At 49.9% G+C, this 10,836-nt stretch overlaps 2 non-coding genes across 2 annotated transcripts; both read right to left on the reverse strand.

The window, feature by feature from the left end:
• Window positions 1-3,249: 3,249 nt before the first annotated feature.
• TRNAV-AAC lies at window positions 3,250-3,322 on the reverse strand. The gene has a single exon. It is a non-coding gene; the product is annotated as a tRNA-Val (tRNA).
• A 5,170-nt stretch (window positions 3,323-8,492) lies between these two features.
• TRNAS-AGA lies at window positions 8,493-8,574 on the reverse strand. The gene has a single exon. It is a non-coding gene; the product is annotated as a tRNA-Ser (tRNA).
• Between the last annotated feature and the right edge of the window lie 2,262 nt (window positions 8,575-10,836).

The following is a 10,836-nucleotide window of genomic DNA, read 5'->3' on the forward strand; positions in this document are numbered from 1 at the left end:
CAGCTGTTACTTCATTTCTCCCAAATCAAATATACTGATCCACTGTTATTTGCTGTACAAAAAGTAGAATAAAATTGAGCAAGAAATGCTTCCCAAGGGTTATTAGGACTGGAATTGCTATTTTCAACAGCCATTGCCATTTTTTCTAGTTTTGTTTGTTTGAAAGGAAGACAGTGATATTGCACTGGCAAATTCCCCATAGAAACAAAGAATAATAAAGGCACCTCAACTTTTCCTCATTTATGGAGGACAGTCTTATAATATGCATCCAGGTATCCTCCAATCACACAAGCTGAAAATTGTTCCATTTTACTGCAGTTCTGTAACCATATGGGAACCAATCCTGTCTGTGTTCTGTGCACATCCAAAATTCCTGCTGAATGACCCATCCTGGGAGCGAGTTACCAGTGACTCAGGGCTGGGGTGGAAGGAGGGTGCAGGTCGGGGGGAGCACCCAGGCCTGGGGCGGCAGGGGGTGTGTGGGTTGGGGAGCATTGGTGGGGGGGAAGGAGAGAGCCCAGATCTGGGGCAGCACAGGATGTGGGGGGGAGCCCAGGGCTGGAATGGCAGGGGGGTGTGGCTGGGGGGGGGGAAGAGCCCAGGGGTGGGGTGGCAGGGGGATGCAGGTGTGGGGAGGCCCAGAACTGTGGCGGCAGCGGGTGGAGGTTGGGGGGAGCCTAGGGCTTGGGCAGCAGGAGGGTGTGAGGGGGAGCCCAGGACTGGGATGGGGGCAGCCAAATTTTTTTTTGCTTAGGGCGGCAAAAAACCTAGAGCCGACCCTGCCTCCACGCACTGTGAAGTAGGTAGGAGCGGATCATTATTATCCCTACTTGAAAGAGGGAGAAGCTGAGGCTGAGAAAGGAGAATTGACTTGTCTTATGTCACACAGCCAGTCAGTGGCAGAGTTGGGAATAGGACCCAAGAGCCCTGATTTTCAAACTAACCATCGGATCTTGAATTTCAGACACTGAATGACCTGAATAAAGTGCTCTCAGATGAGCTCCAGACCAACAACAGTGACAGTAAGTATTCAGCGAGTATTTGAGGAGAACTGCAATGTTAGAGAGAATCCTGAACTGCTCAAAGACAATTAATGCAGAGAAGCAGCAAAATTCATCAAACACAGAACTGGTTCTGACTTATTTCCTTGGTCTTAAAAGAGAACAAGGACCTGAGTCTCCTCCCTGTCAATAACCCGCTGCTCAGCCAATCAGGGTAGAGACTGAGGACGGGAGGCTGAGGGTTCTCACCAGAGAGCCCAAAGGATGGCCCAGGTCACTGGTGGGGATCACTGCCCGAGCACTATTTCAGCCCCACATTTTTGGGTGGACCTCCCACAGTGGGAGCTGCAGAGCACTCCCCCGCAACATACACACACACACACCGACACCCCTCTCCTGGTGTTGGGAGGGGAACAGGAGAAAGGACAAAAGAATCAAAAGACAAAGAGAAAGGAGGGAGGGATAGATGGAGGAAAAGATGAAACAAAAACGACAAGCCCCAATGTCCCCAGTGACTCTAAGGGACAGAATCCCAGGTGTGCAATAAAATTCTGCCTCCTTAAGCTCGAGTTTTCCATGCCCAGAATTCAACTGTCACCAGATGGATCAGACTGAACAGGTTTCAAACCTAGAGGAGGCTCTTACCTTCTAAACAGGGATGGCTGTTTTCTAGTAAAATCACTAACAGGGAAGGAGAAAACTCGAAAGAGGTTCTTCCTGGTGCTCACGTCCGTGAACCCGAATACTCTCTCAGTCCTCAGAGAGGCCTGGAGAAGGAGACTTGCTGGAGGAAAGCCACAGGGGTCTCTGAAGTTTCCCTGGCCCCTCGCCCCTGTCCTGCCTGGCTGATGTCAGCATCTTTCTGTGAGGTCACCACCTCCCCACCAATAGTCTTTGACCAATAGTCTGGGGTCCTGCAAAAGGCCTTTGTGATGTCACTGCCACACCCCTCCCTTGCTGATCCAATGTCCTGCCCCTGGCCAGGCACTTTGCAGGTTTGAGCTACTCCCTGTGGATCACCCCACTCTCGGAGCGTTCGTTCTAGGCAGCAAGCCGGCTAGACAGGGAAACATCAGATGCTGCTCTCAATGCTACACTCAGTTTTTCAGAAATTAGTCGACTTTATGGCCAGAAGAGACCATTAGAGCATCTAATCTGAACCCCTGCTTATCACAGGCCTCCTGTATGACACAATAGTGAGTTTATTACGCAGGGTCCACCCCTCCCTCACTGTGAGTAGTACATGAACCAGCCTTGTAATGGAGCTGAGATTTCCTAAGAACTTCAAGCAAAATACACCAGTTTCATAAAACAGATTTATTAACTACAGAAAGATGGAGTTTTAAGGATTATAAGTGGTAGGCATAAAAGATCAAAGTAAATTACCATGGAAATTAAAGATAAATTCACAATCTAAACTTTACACCTTATTACACTAGGCCGTAGTTCGGTTATGCCACAGGAAGGCTTAATGCTCGAGCTGCAGTGCATGCTGGGCAGGCTTAAGGCCGGGCTCCCCATGGCAGGAGAGAAGACGACTTGGCCCCTGGAGGGGCAGACTGGGGCTTCCTGGATCCCATTTGCTCACAGCCAGTGCCCTGCCCCTACTCCCAAGTCATTAATGGCTCCCCCAGGTCAGCCAGAATGGAGCAGCAGTTTTCACTCCACAAAGTCCACTTATGGCTTACAGGCAACTCCCAGACCCACCATCTTGGCCAGAAAGGAGCCCACTCAGCCTCGCCATTGCTGCTTTTCCTTCCCCCCAGAACCCCGCTTCTCCCGGGCTGCAAGGAGCCACCCCTGGGAAGCCAAGAGGCAGGCACAGGATTCTGCCTCCCAGCAGCCAACCGCACCTCCCCCGGCTTTGCAGAACGAATGGTGACGCTCTACTAACCCCACGTAGCCGCACTGAGGCGCTTACTTTCTGCCCTGCCTTCCTCAGCTCCACTTTCCTCTTTTGCCCCGTTCCTGCCTCACTTCCTCCTTTGGCAAGTCACGCAGAGGAGGCCAGCAGGAAGAGCCGGCCTCCACCGGCCAACCTCCCAGGGCAGAGGAGGCCAAGTCACAAGCCTCCAAATGGTAACACGCTGCACTCCTCTAGGTTCTCCAGCCTGACGCCAAGGTGCTTTCTCCACTGCTGTCAGCACCCTCTGTCATGCAGGGGTTGGAGTTATCCCACGGACAGGCCAATAGGAGAAGGAGGAGGCCTTCCTGAACAGCAAGGGGATCTGGGAAAAGGAAGCCCACATGTTTCTGCCTGGCTTTGAACCAGGGACCTTTTGCGTGTTAGGCAAACGTGATAACCACTACACTACAGAAACTCGATCTGCTTGGCTGTTGCTCACCCTGGCACAGACCGATGGACAAACCTGGAGAAAGTGGTGACAGCCCTTCAATAGGTCAGCTGGCAGAGCAGAGGACTGGAGCGGGCACTCAGGAAGTCGTCCTTACGTCGCCCTTGTGACTCCAGCTTGAGGGAGAGCTTCTTTTTCTTCCCCTTGCTGACACAGAGCAAGAGAAGAATGAAAGGTCAGGTGGGCCAACTCGGTGCAGAAGCCCATGCTGCCTTTTCCTGCTGCATAGCCTGAAATGAGGGACTCGTGGCAGTTAAAGGAACTGCTGCACTTTCAGAAAACATCCCACCCATGCACAAAGGGGGATAGAAGAGCCTGTTAGTCTAGCACGCTCCCAACTGAACTACTTCAGCAGCTGCTCGGTTTCTTTTTGGCCTATTACTTTTCTGTCTGGGATGTTGTTGTCAGCTGTGGCACAGAAAAAGGACGTCATTGCGAGTGGCCCATGAAGACAAGATTCACTTTTGCCTTCCTTGCTCGGCTTTACTTGCTTCCTCGCCCTATTTCTGCCTTAGTTCCTGTGTTACCTGAAGGTGACCGGGGGCCAGCAGTACCAGGAGGAAGTTGGGCAGCTAGACCCTGGTGGCAAAAGTCCTGCCGCCACTTGCCACCCCACTCTCTTCTCCCAGCGTCACATATTGGCCACCAGGGACTTGGTGCCCAGCAGCGCAACGGAAGGCAGTGGACAGAGCCACCCTCGCCTTGAAGCTCCAGCTCATTAAACTACATCTTCAGTCGCTGATGGCCAATGAGAGACCGACATTGCTTGCTATTTTAGCACTTTAAAATGCCATTGGCCAATCTTTGGATCTCTTTAATGCTGCGCTTCAGTTCCATGGGGGAAAGGCGAGAGAAGCGACCTTTCAACTAAAGGCCTGGGGTTAACATCCTAACGCTGTCTCCTACTGTAACACTATTTAATACTGGCCCACCCTGTGCTACTGACAGTTCCATTTCTAGATGTTAGTACTTTTCAGTTACTGTCAAAATTAAAAAGTTTCTTTATGCTTAAAGAAAATGCATTTGTTTTATTTGCTTATATATGGCATGAATAAATACAGGTTTACACAACCTAGCCTGCAAATTTATCATCTTATATGACAGAGAAAATCATGCATCGAAATTGTGCATCAAAATCATGAGCTGAGCTACAAATGCAATGAAAAATAAGATATTCAAAATTTTAACATATGGGGGGGGGCACCGAAGACACGTCTTGCCTGGGAGAGGCATAAGAACATAAGAAAGGCCGTACCGGGTCAGACCAAAGGTCCATCTAGCCCAGTATCTGTCTACCGACAATGGCCAATGCCAGGTGCCCCAGAGGGAGTGAACCTAACAGGCAATGATCAAGTGATCTCTCTCCTGCCATCCATCTCCATCCTCTGACGAACAGAGGCTAGGGACACCATTCTTACCCATTCTGGCTAATAGCCATTTATGGACTTAGCCACCATGAATTTATCCAGTCCCCTTTTAAACATTGTTATAGTCCTCGCCTTCACAACCTCCTCAGGTAAGGAGTTCCACAAGTTGACCGTGCGCTGCGTGAAGAAGAACTTCCTTTTATTTGTTTTAAACCTGCTGCCTATTAATTTCATTTGGTGACCCCTAGTTCTTGTATTATGGGAATAAGTAAATAACTTTTCCTTATCCATTTTCTCAACATCACTCATGATTTTATATACCTCTATCATGTCCCCCCTTAGTCTTCTCTTTTCCAAGCTGAAGAGTCCTAGCCTCTTTAATCTTACCTCGTATGGGACCCTCTCTAAACCCCTAATCATTTTAGTTGCCCTTTTCTGAACCTTTTCTAGTGCTAGAATATCTTTTTTGAGGTGAGGAGACCACATCTGTATACAGTATTCGAGATGTGGGCGTACCATGGATTTATATAAGGGCAATAATATATTCTTAGTCTTATTCTCTATCCCCTTTTTAATGATACATAACATCCTGTTTACTTTTTTGACCGCCTCTGCACACTGTGTGGACATCTTCAGAGAACTATCCACGATGACGCCAAGATCTTTTTCCTGACTCGTTGTAGCTAAATTAGCCCCCATCATGTTGTATGTATAGTTGGGGTTATTTTTTCCAATGTGCATTACTTTACATTTATCCACATTAAATTTCATTTGCCATTTTGTTGCCCAATCACTTAGTTTTGTGAGATCTTTTTGAAGTTCTTCACAATCTGCTTTGGTCTTAACTATCTTGAGAAGTTTAGTATCATCTGCAAACTTGGCCACCTCACTGTTTACCCTTTTCTCCAGATCATTTATGAATAAATTGAATAGGATTGGTCCTAGGACTGACCCTTGGGGAACACCACTAGTTACCCCTCTCCGTTCTGAGAATTTACCATTAATTCCTACCCTTTGTTCCCTTTCCTTTAACCAGTTCTCAATCCATGAAAGGACCTTCCCTTTTATCCCATGACAGCTTAATTTACGTAAGAGCCTTTGGTGAGGGATCTTGTCAAAGGCTTTCTGGAAATCCAAGTACACTATGTCCACCGGATCCCACTTGTCCACATGTTTGTTGACCCCTTCAAAGAACTCTAATAGATTAGGCACTTGGTCTAGGGGAGGCCCTGTCAGGGAGAACAGGAGTTAGTCTCACACGCCTATTTCCAGGCTGTAATCTGTGGGCGCCCTGCTCTGGGGGAGGGATCACAGCAGCCCAGACTCAGGGCTGGAACAGGCCCCGGATTAAGGGGGTGGCTGCAGGATTTGCAGAGCTCTGATGTCTCAGACAGTGTGTCTCTCCCAAAGCCTCAGATTTGCGTCCCCAGAAGGCTCCTGTGCTGCCTCCACTCCTCTCACAGTCTATAGCAAGGAGCAGCAGCAAGGGTCAGGGATGAGCCATAGGGCACTAGGTGGGGGGCAGAGGCTTCAGGAGCCCAGAGTGTTTGCCTGTCTGGGCATTTTGGCTGAGACCTCAGGGACACATTGTGAGGCAGAATCCCAGACATCTTATGAAAGGAGCATAAGGACGTAAGGACATACGAACGGCCAGACTGGGTCACACTGGGTCCATCTAGCCCAGTATCCTGTCTTCTCATAGCGTCCAAAGCCAGGTGCCCCAGAGGGAATGAACAGAACAGGGAATCACCAAGTGTCCCATCCCCTGTCACCTATTCCCAGCTCCTGGCAAACAGAGACTAGGGACACCATCCCTGCCCATCCTGGCTCAGAGTATGTCCTCCATGAATTGATTTAGCTCTTTTTTTGAACCCTGTTATAGTCTTGGCCTTCACAACCTCCTCTGGCAAGGAGTTCTGCAGGTTGACTGTGCCTTGTGTGAAAAAATACTTCCTTTTGCTTGTTTTAAACGGGCTGCCTATTGATTTCATTTGGTGACCCCTAGTTCTTGTGTTTTGAGAAGGAATAAGTAACACTCCTTATTTACTTTCCCCACACCAGTCATGATTTTATAGACCTCTAGCATATTTCCCCTTAGTCAGCTTTTCTCCAAGCTGAAAAGTCCCAGTCTTATTATTCTCTCCTCATATGGCAGACACTCCATACCCGTTTCTGAACCTTTTCCAATTCCAATACATCTTTTTTAAGATGGAGCGACCATATCTGCATGCAGTATTCAAGATATGGGCGTACCATGGATTTATACAGCGGCAATAAGATTTTCTCTCTTATTCTCTAGCCCTTTCTTCATGATTCCCAACATTCTGTTCGCTTTTTGCCTGCCACTGCCCATTGAGTGGATGTTTGCAGAGAACTATCCACAGTGACTCCGAGATCTCTCACTTGAGTTGGAACAGCTATTTTACATCCCATCGTTTTCTATGTAGAGTTGGGATTATGTTTGCCAACGTGCATCACTTTGCATTGATCAACATTGAATTTCATCTGCCGTTTTGTTGCCCTTTCACCCAGTTTTGTGAAATCTCTTTTTAGCTCCTCCCAGTCTGCTTTGGACTTAACTATCCTCTGTAGTTTTGGATCATCCGCAAATTTTGTCACCTCGCTGTTCAGCAGATCGTTTATGAAGATGTTGACTAGTCCCAGTACAGGCACCACTAGTTACCTGTTTGCATCCTGAAAACTGTCCATTTATTCCTATCCTTTGTCTCCTGGCTTTTAACCAGTTATTGATCCACGTGAGGACCTTCCAGAAGTGAACGGAAGCTGGTACATTCCGGTATGGGGTACTGGCAAGAGTGGGTACGCTGTGCCAGCCCGGCCCGGCTTCCCCAGGCTGGTGATTTAAAGGGCCCAGGGCTCCCTGCAGCCTCCCAAGCACCCCTGGCGGAGCCCCGGGGAGCAAATCACTTCCCTGGAACGCTGCTCTCTCCCGCGCTACCAACACAGAGCAGGGGCGGCGGGAGCTTCCTTACAGTGTGTGGGGGGGTCACTATTGTCTGAACTGTGGCATGAAAACCCTTCCCCAAGGTCCCACACTCACACCACCTCTCCCCCCGAGGCCACACCCACAGAATGCCTCTCCCCCCCAAGACTCCCCCATTCCCCCCTCCATCATTTGTCCTAACAGCCAGTTAAGAGTGGTGGGGCCACGGCCCTCTAAACCCCCTGTTCCAGCACCCCTGACACAGAGCTCAGCAGCAGCGGTGTGTGTGTGTGTGTGACAGAGGCTGCTGTGCTGAGCTGAGCCAGTGAGGGAAGCGGGGGCTGATGTTGGGGCTGCCCCCTCCCCCTGCCTCAGGCCTGGTTGCTTGCAGCAGCTGTCTGAACATAGAGACAGTGTGCGACACACTCCCTCTCCCCACACACACACTCCCTCTCCCCACACACACACAGTCTCTACCCCGCCACGCACACTGCAGTTGAAAAGCAGCTGGCAATCTAGTAAGATGCCCATGGAACGGTGGGATAGAGAAACCTGCATCATGTGATGCTGTACCGGCCCATGAGGCATTGCAAACCCTTCCCAAAGCACCCTGCAGCCAGTTGCACAGCTACCCACAGTGCACTGCTCTCTGTGGCCATCCAAGATTCTAGCGTGGATGTGCTCTGGTGACACAAGGGGCATAGTGTGGACATGCAACAGCTGTTTAATTAAAACACTTTAAAGCCGCATTACCCAATAGCGTAGACACAGCTTGAGAGTGAGACAAGACCCAGCTCCCTTAAAACTCAAGAACCACAACTTTCTCCATAGTTGGCAGGATTCAAACCTGCACAGGGAGACCCCGATGGATTTCTAGTCCACCGCCTTAACCACTCAGCCACAACTACTTGGTTGCGATGTGTCTCTCACTACACTCTAGTTCTGTTCTCACTGAGTGATCAATTCCAGTTGTTTCCTCAGACCAGCTTCCACAACACACAAACTGCTGTGCCCTTGTGTAAGTGTGTCCATGGCTGAACTGCAAGAATTCCTGCTCATTTCCCTTCTGGCTGGAGCATGGTTAGAGTGTGTTTGTGGTCAATGACGTTGCTGTAGATTGTTGTCCATTTCCTGCCTTGATCATTCAGACAGTCCCTTTCCTGCCATATCCCCAGCACATCAGTGATCGCAATAGCAGGGGGCAGGTTTTCTCTGGGGCACTGAGATTTGTCAGGGAGTTGGTGGCTCCTTTCTTTCCTCACCCTGGAGTAAACTCAGCTTTTTATTCCATCCTTGATGTTTCATGGAATAACAACAGACGACCGAGGAAAGAGGTGGACAGGGCAGGTCTCAGGGGAGGGGCAGAGAGGTGGGGGCAGGGGGCAGAGAGGTGGGGGCGGTGGGCAGTGCGGGTCTCAGGGGAGGGGCAGAGAGGTGGGGGCGGTGGGCAGGGCGGGTCTCAGGGGAGGGGCAGAGAGGTGGGGGCGGTGGGCAGGGCGGGTCTCAGGGGAGGGGCAGAGAGGTGGGGGCAGAGAGGTGGGGGTAGCAGGCAGGCCTTGGGGTAGGGGGTGGAGAGGCACAAGGAGGCCTTCAGGGAGGAGAGGAGCGAGCGGAAGGTGGACCAGCAGGCCTCAGCCACAGTGGAAGAGCAGGGCTGGGAAGTGGCCAATGGGAGTGAGGGCGGAGCACAGGTGGGGTCTCGGAGGGAGGAGAACGAGGGAAGGGGGTGGAGTGGGCAGGGCCGCCCAGAGGATTCAGGGGGCCTGGGGCAAAACAATTTCAGGGGCCCCTTCCATAAAAAAAAAGTTGCAATACTCTAGAATCCTGTGTTCTCATGGGGGCCCTGCAGGGCCTGGGGCAAATTGCCCCCCCTGCCCCCCCCCCAGGTGGCCCTGCCCTCAGACTCTCCTCGTCAGTCCCCTGCCCCCTAATCATTTTTGTTGCCCTCCCCTAGACTCTCTCCAATTTGTTTCTGTAGTGGGGGGGGGGGCGAAAGCTGGACGCAATGCTCCAGACGTGGCCTCACCAGTGCCGAATAGAAGGGAATAATCACTTCCCTCGATCTGCCGGCAATGCTCCTACTAATCCAGCCAATACGGCCAGGTACCCATATTGAATGCAGACCCTGCAATATTTGATAAATTGGTTACTGTCCATTCAGGAGGTTATTTCCCACCTATTCATAAATAATGAAGATGCTCTAAGCGGAGGGGAGAGAACTGTCCCGTCCGTGTAGTTAATCCATCTCCCCGAGAGGTGGTAGCTCTGTCACTGGGGGAAGCTATGGGGGTGGGTGTGCAAGCTGTGGTGTTTACATGGATCTATAAGTTTAATCAAACCCCATTTTTAAAAGCACTGTGGTCTGGAAACAGAACAGGAGATCGCTGAGGCAGGGCCTGTCCTTCAAAATCTTTAAGATCTCTGACTTACCTACACAGCAGCCATGGGGGTATAGCTCAGTGGTAGAGTGTTTAACTGCAGTTCAAATGGTCCTTGCTTCAAATCCAAGTGCTCCTTACAAACCTCTTCCTTCAACAAAAATAATGGCATTTCCATTATGTTCAGGAGTTCCACTGAATAGCGATCCCTGAAATGAACAGAAACACTCAATGTTTTCCTGTGCAAATGCATAAAAACCTAGCAAACATGTGCCTTCACTGAAATCAGTTCCAATCCTCTAAAGGATTAAAGAATCCTTATTGAGGTTGCAGGAAAAAAACATCCCGATGTGTAGAAAGAATAGTAAATATGGCAGGCGACCAGCTTGGCTTAACAGTGAAATCCTTGCTGATCTTAAACACAAAAAAGAAGCTTACAGGAAGTGGAAGATTGGACAAATGACCAGGGAGGAGTATAAAAATATTGCTCAGGCATGCAGGAGTGAAATCAGGAAGGCCAAATCACACTTGGAGTTGCATCTAGCAAGAGATGTTAAGAGTAACAAGAAGGGTTTCTTCAGGTATGTTAGCAACATGAAGGAAGTCAAGGAAAGTGTGGGCCCCTTACTGAATGAGGGAGGTAACTTAGTGGACAGAGGATGTGGAAAAAGCTAATGTACTCAATGCTTTTTTTTGCCTCTGTCTTCACAAACAAGGTCAGCTCCCAGACTGCTGCACTGGGCAGCACAGCATGGGGAGAAGGTGACCAGCCCTCTGTGGAGAAAGAAGTGG

Source organism: Mauremys mutica, unplaced genomic scaffold (assembly GCF_020497125.1).
Source record: "Mauremys mutica isolate MM-2020 ecotype Southern unplaced genomic scaffold, ASM2049712v1 Super-Scaffold_100046, whole genome shotgun sequence".
NCBI classification, from domain to species: domain Eukaryota; kingdom Metazoa; phylum Chordata; order Testudines; family Geoemydidae; genus Mauremys; species Mauremys mutica.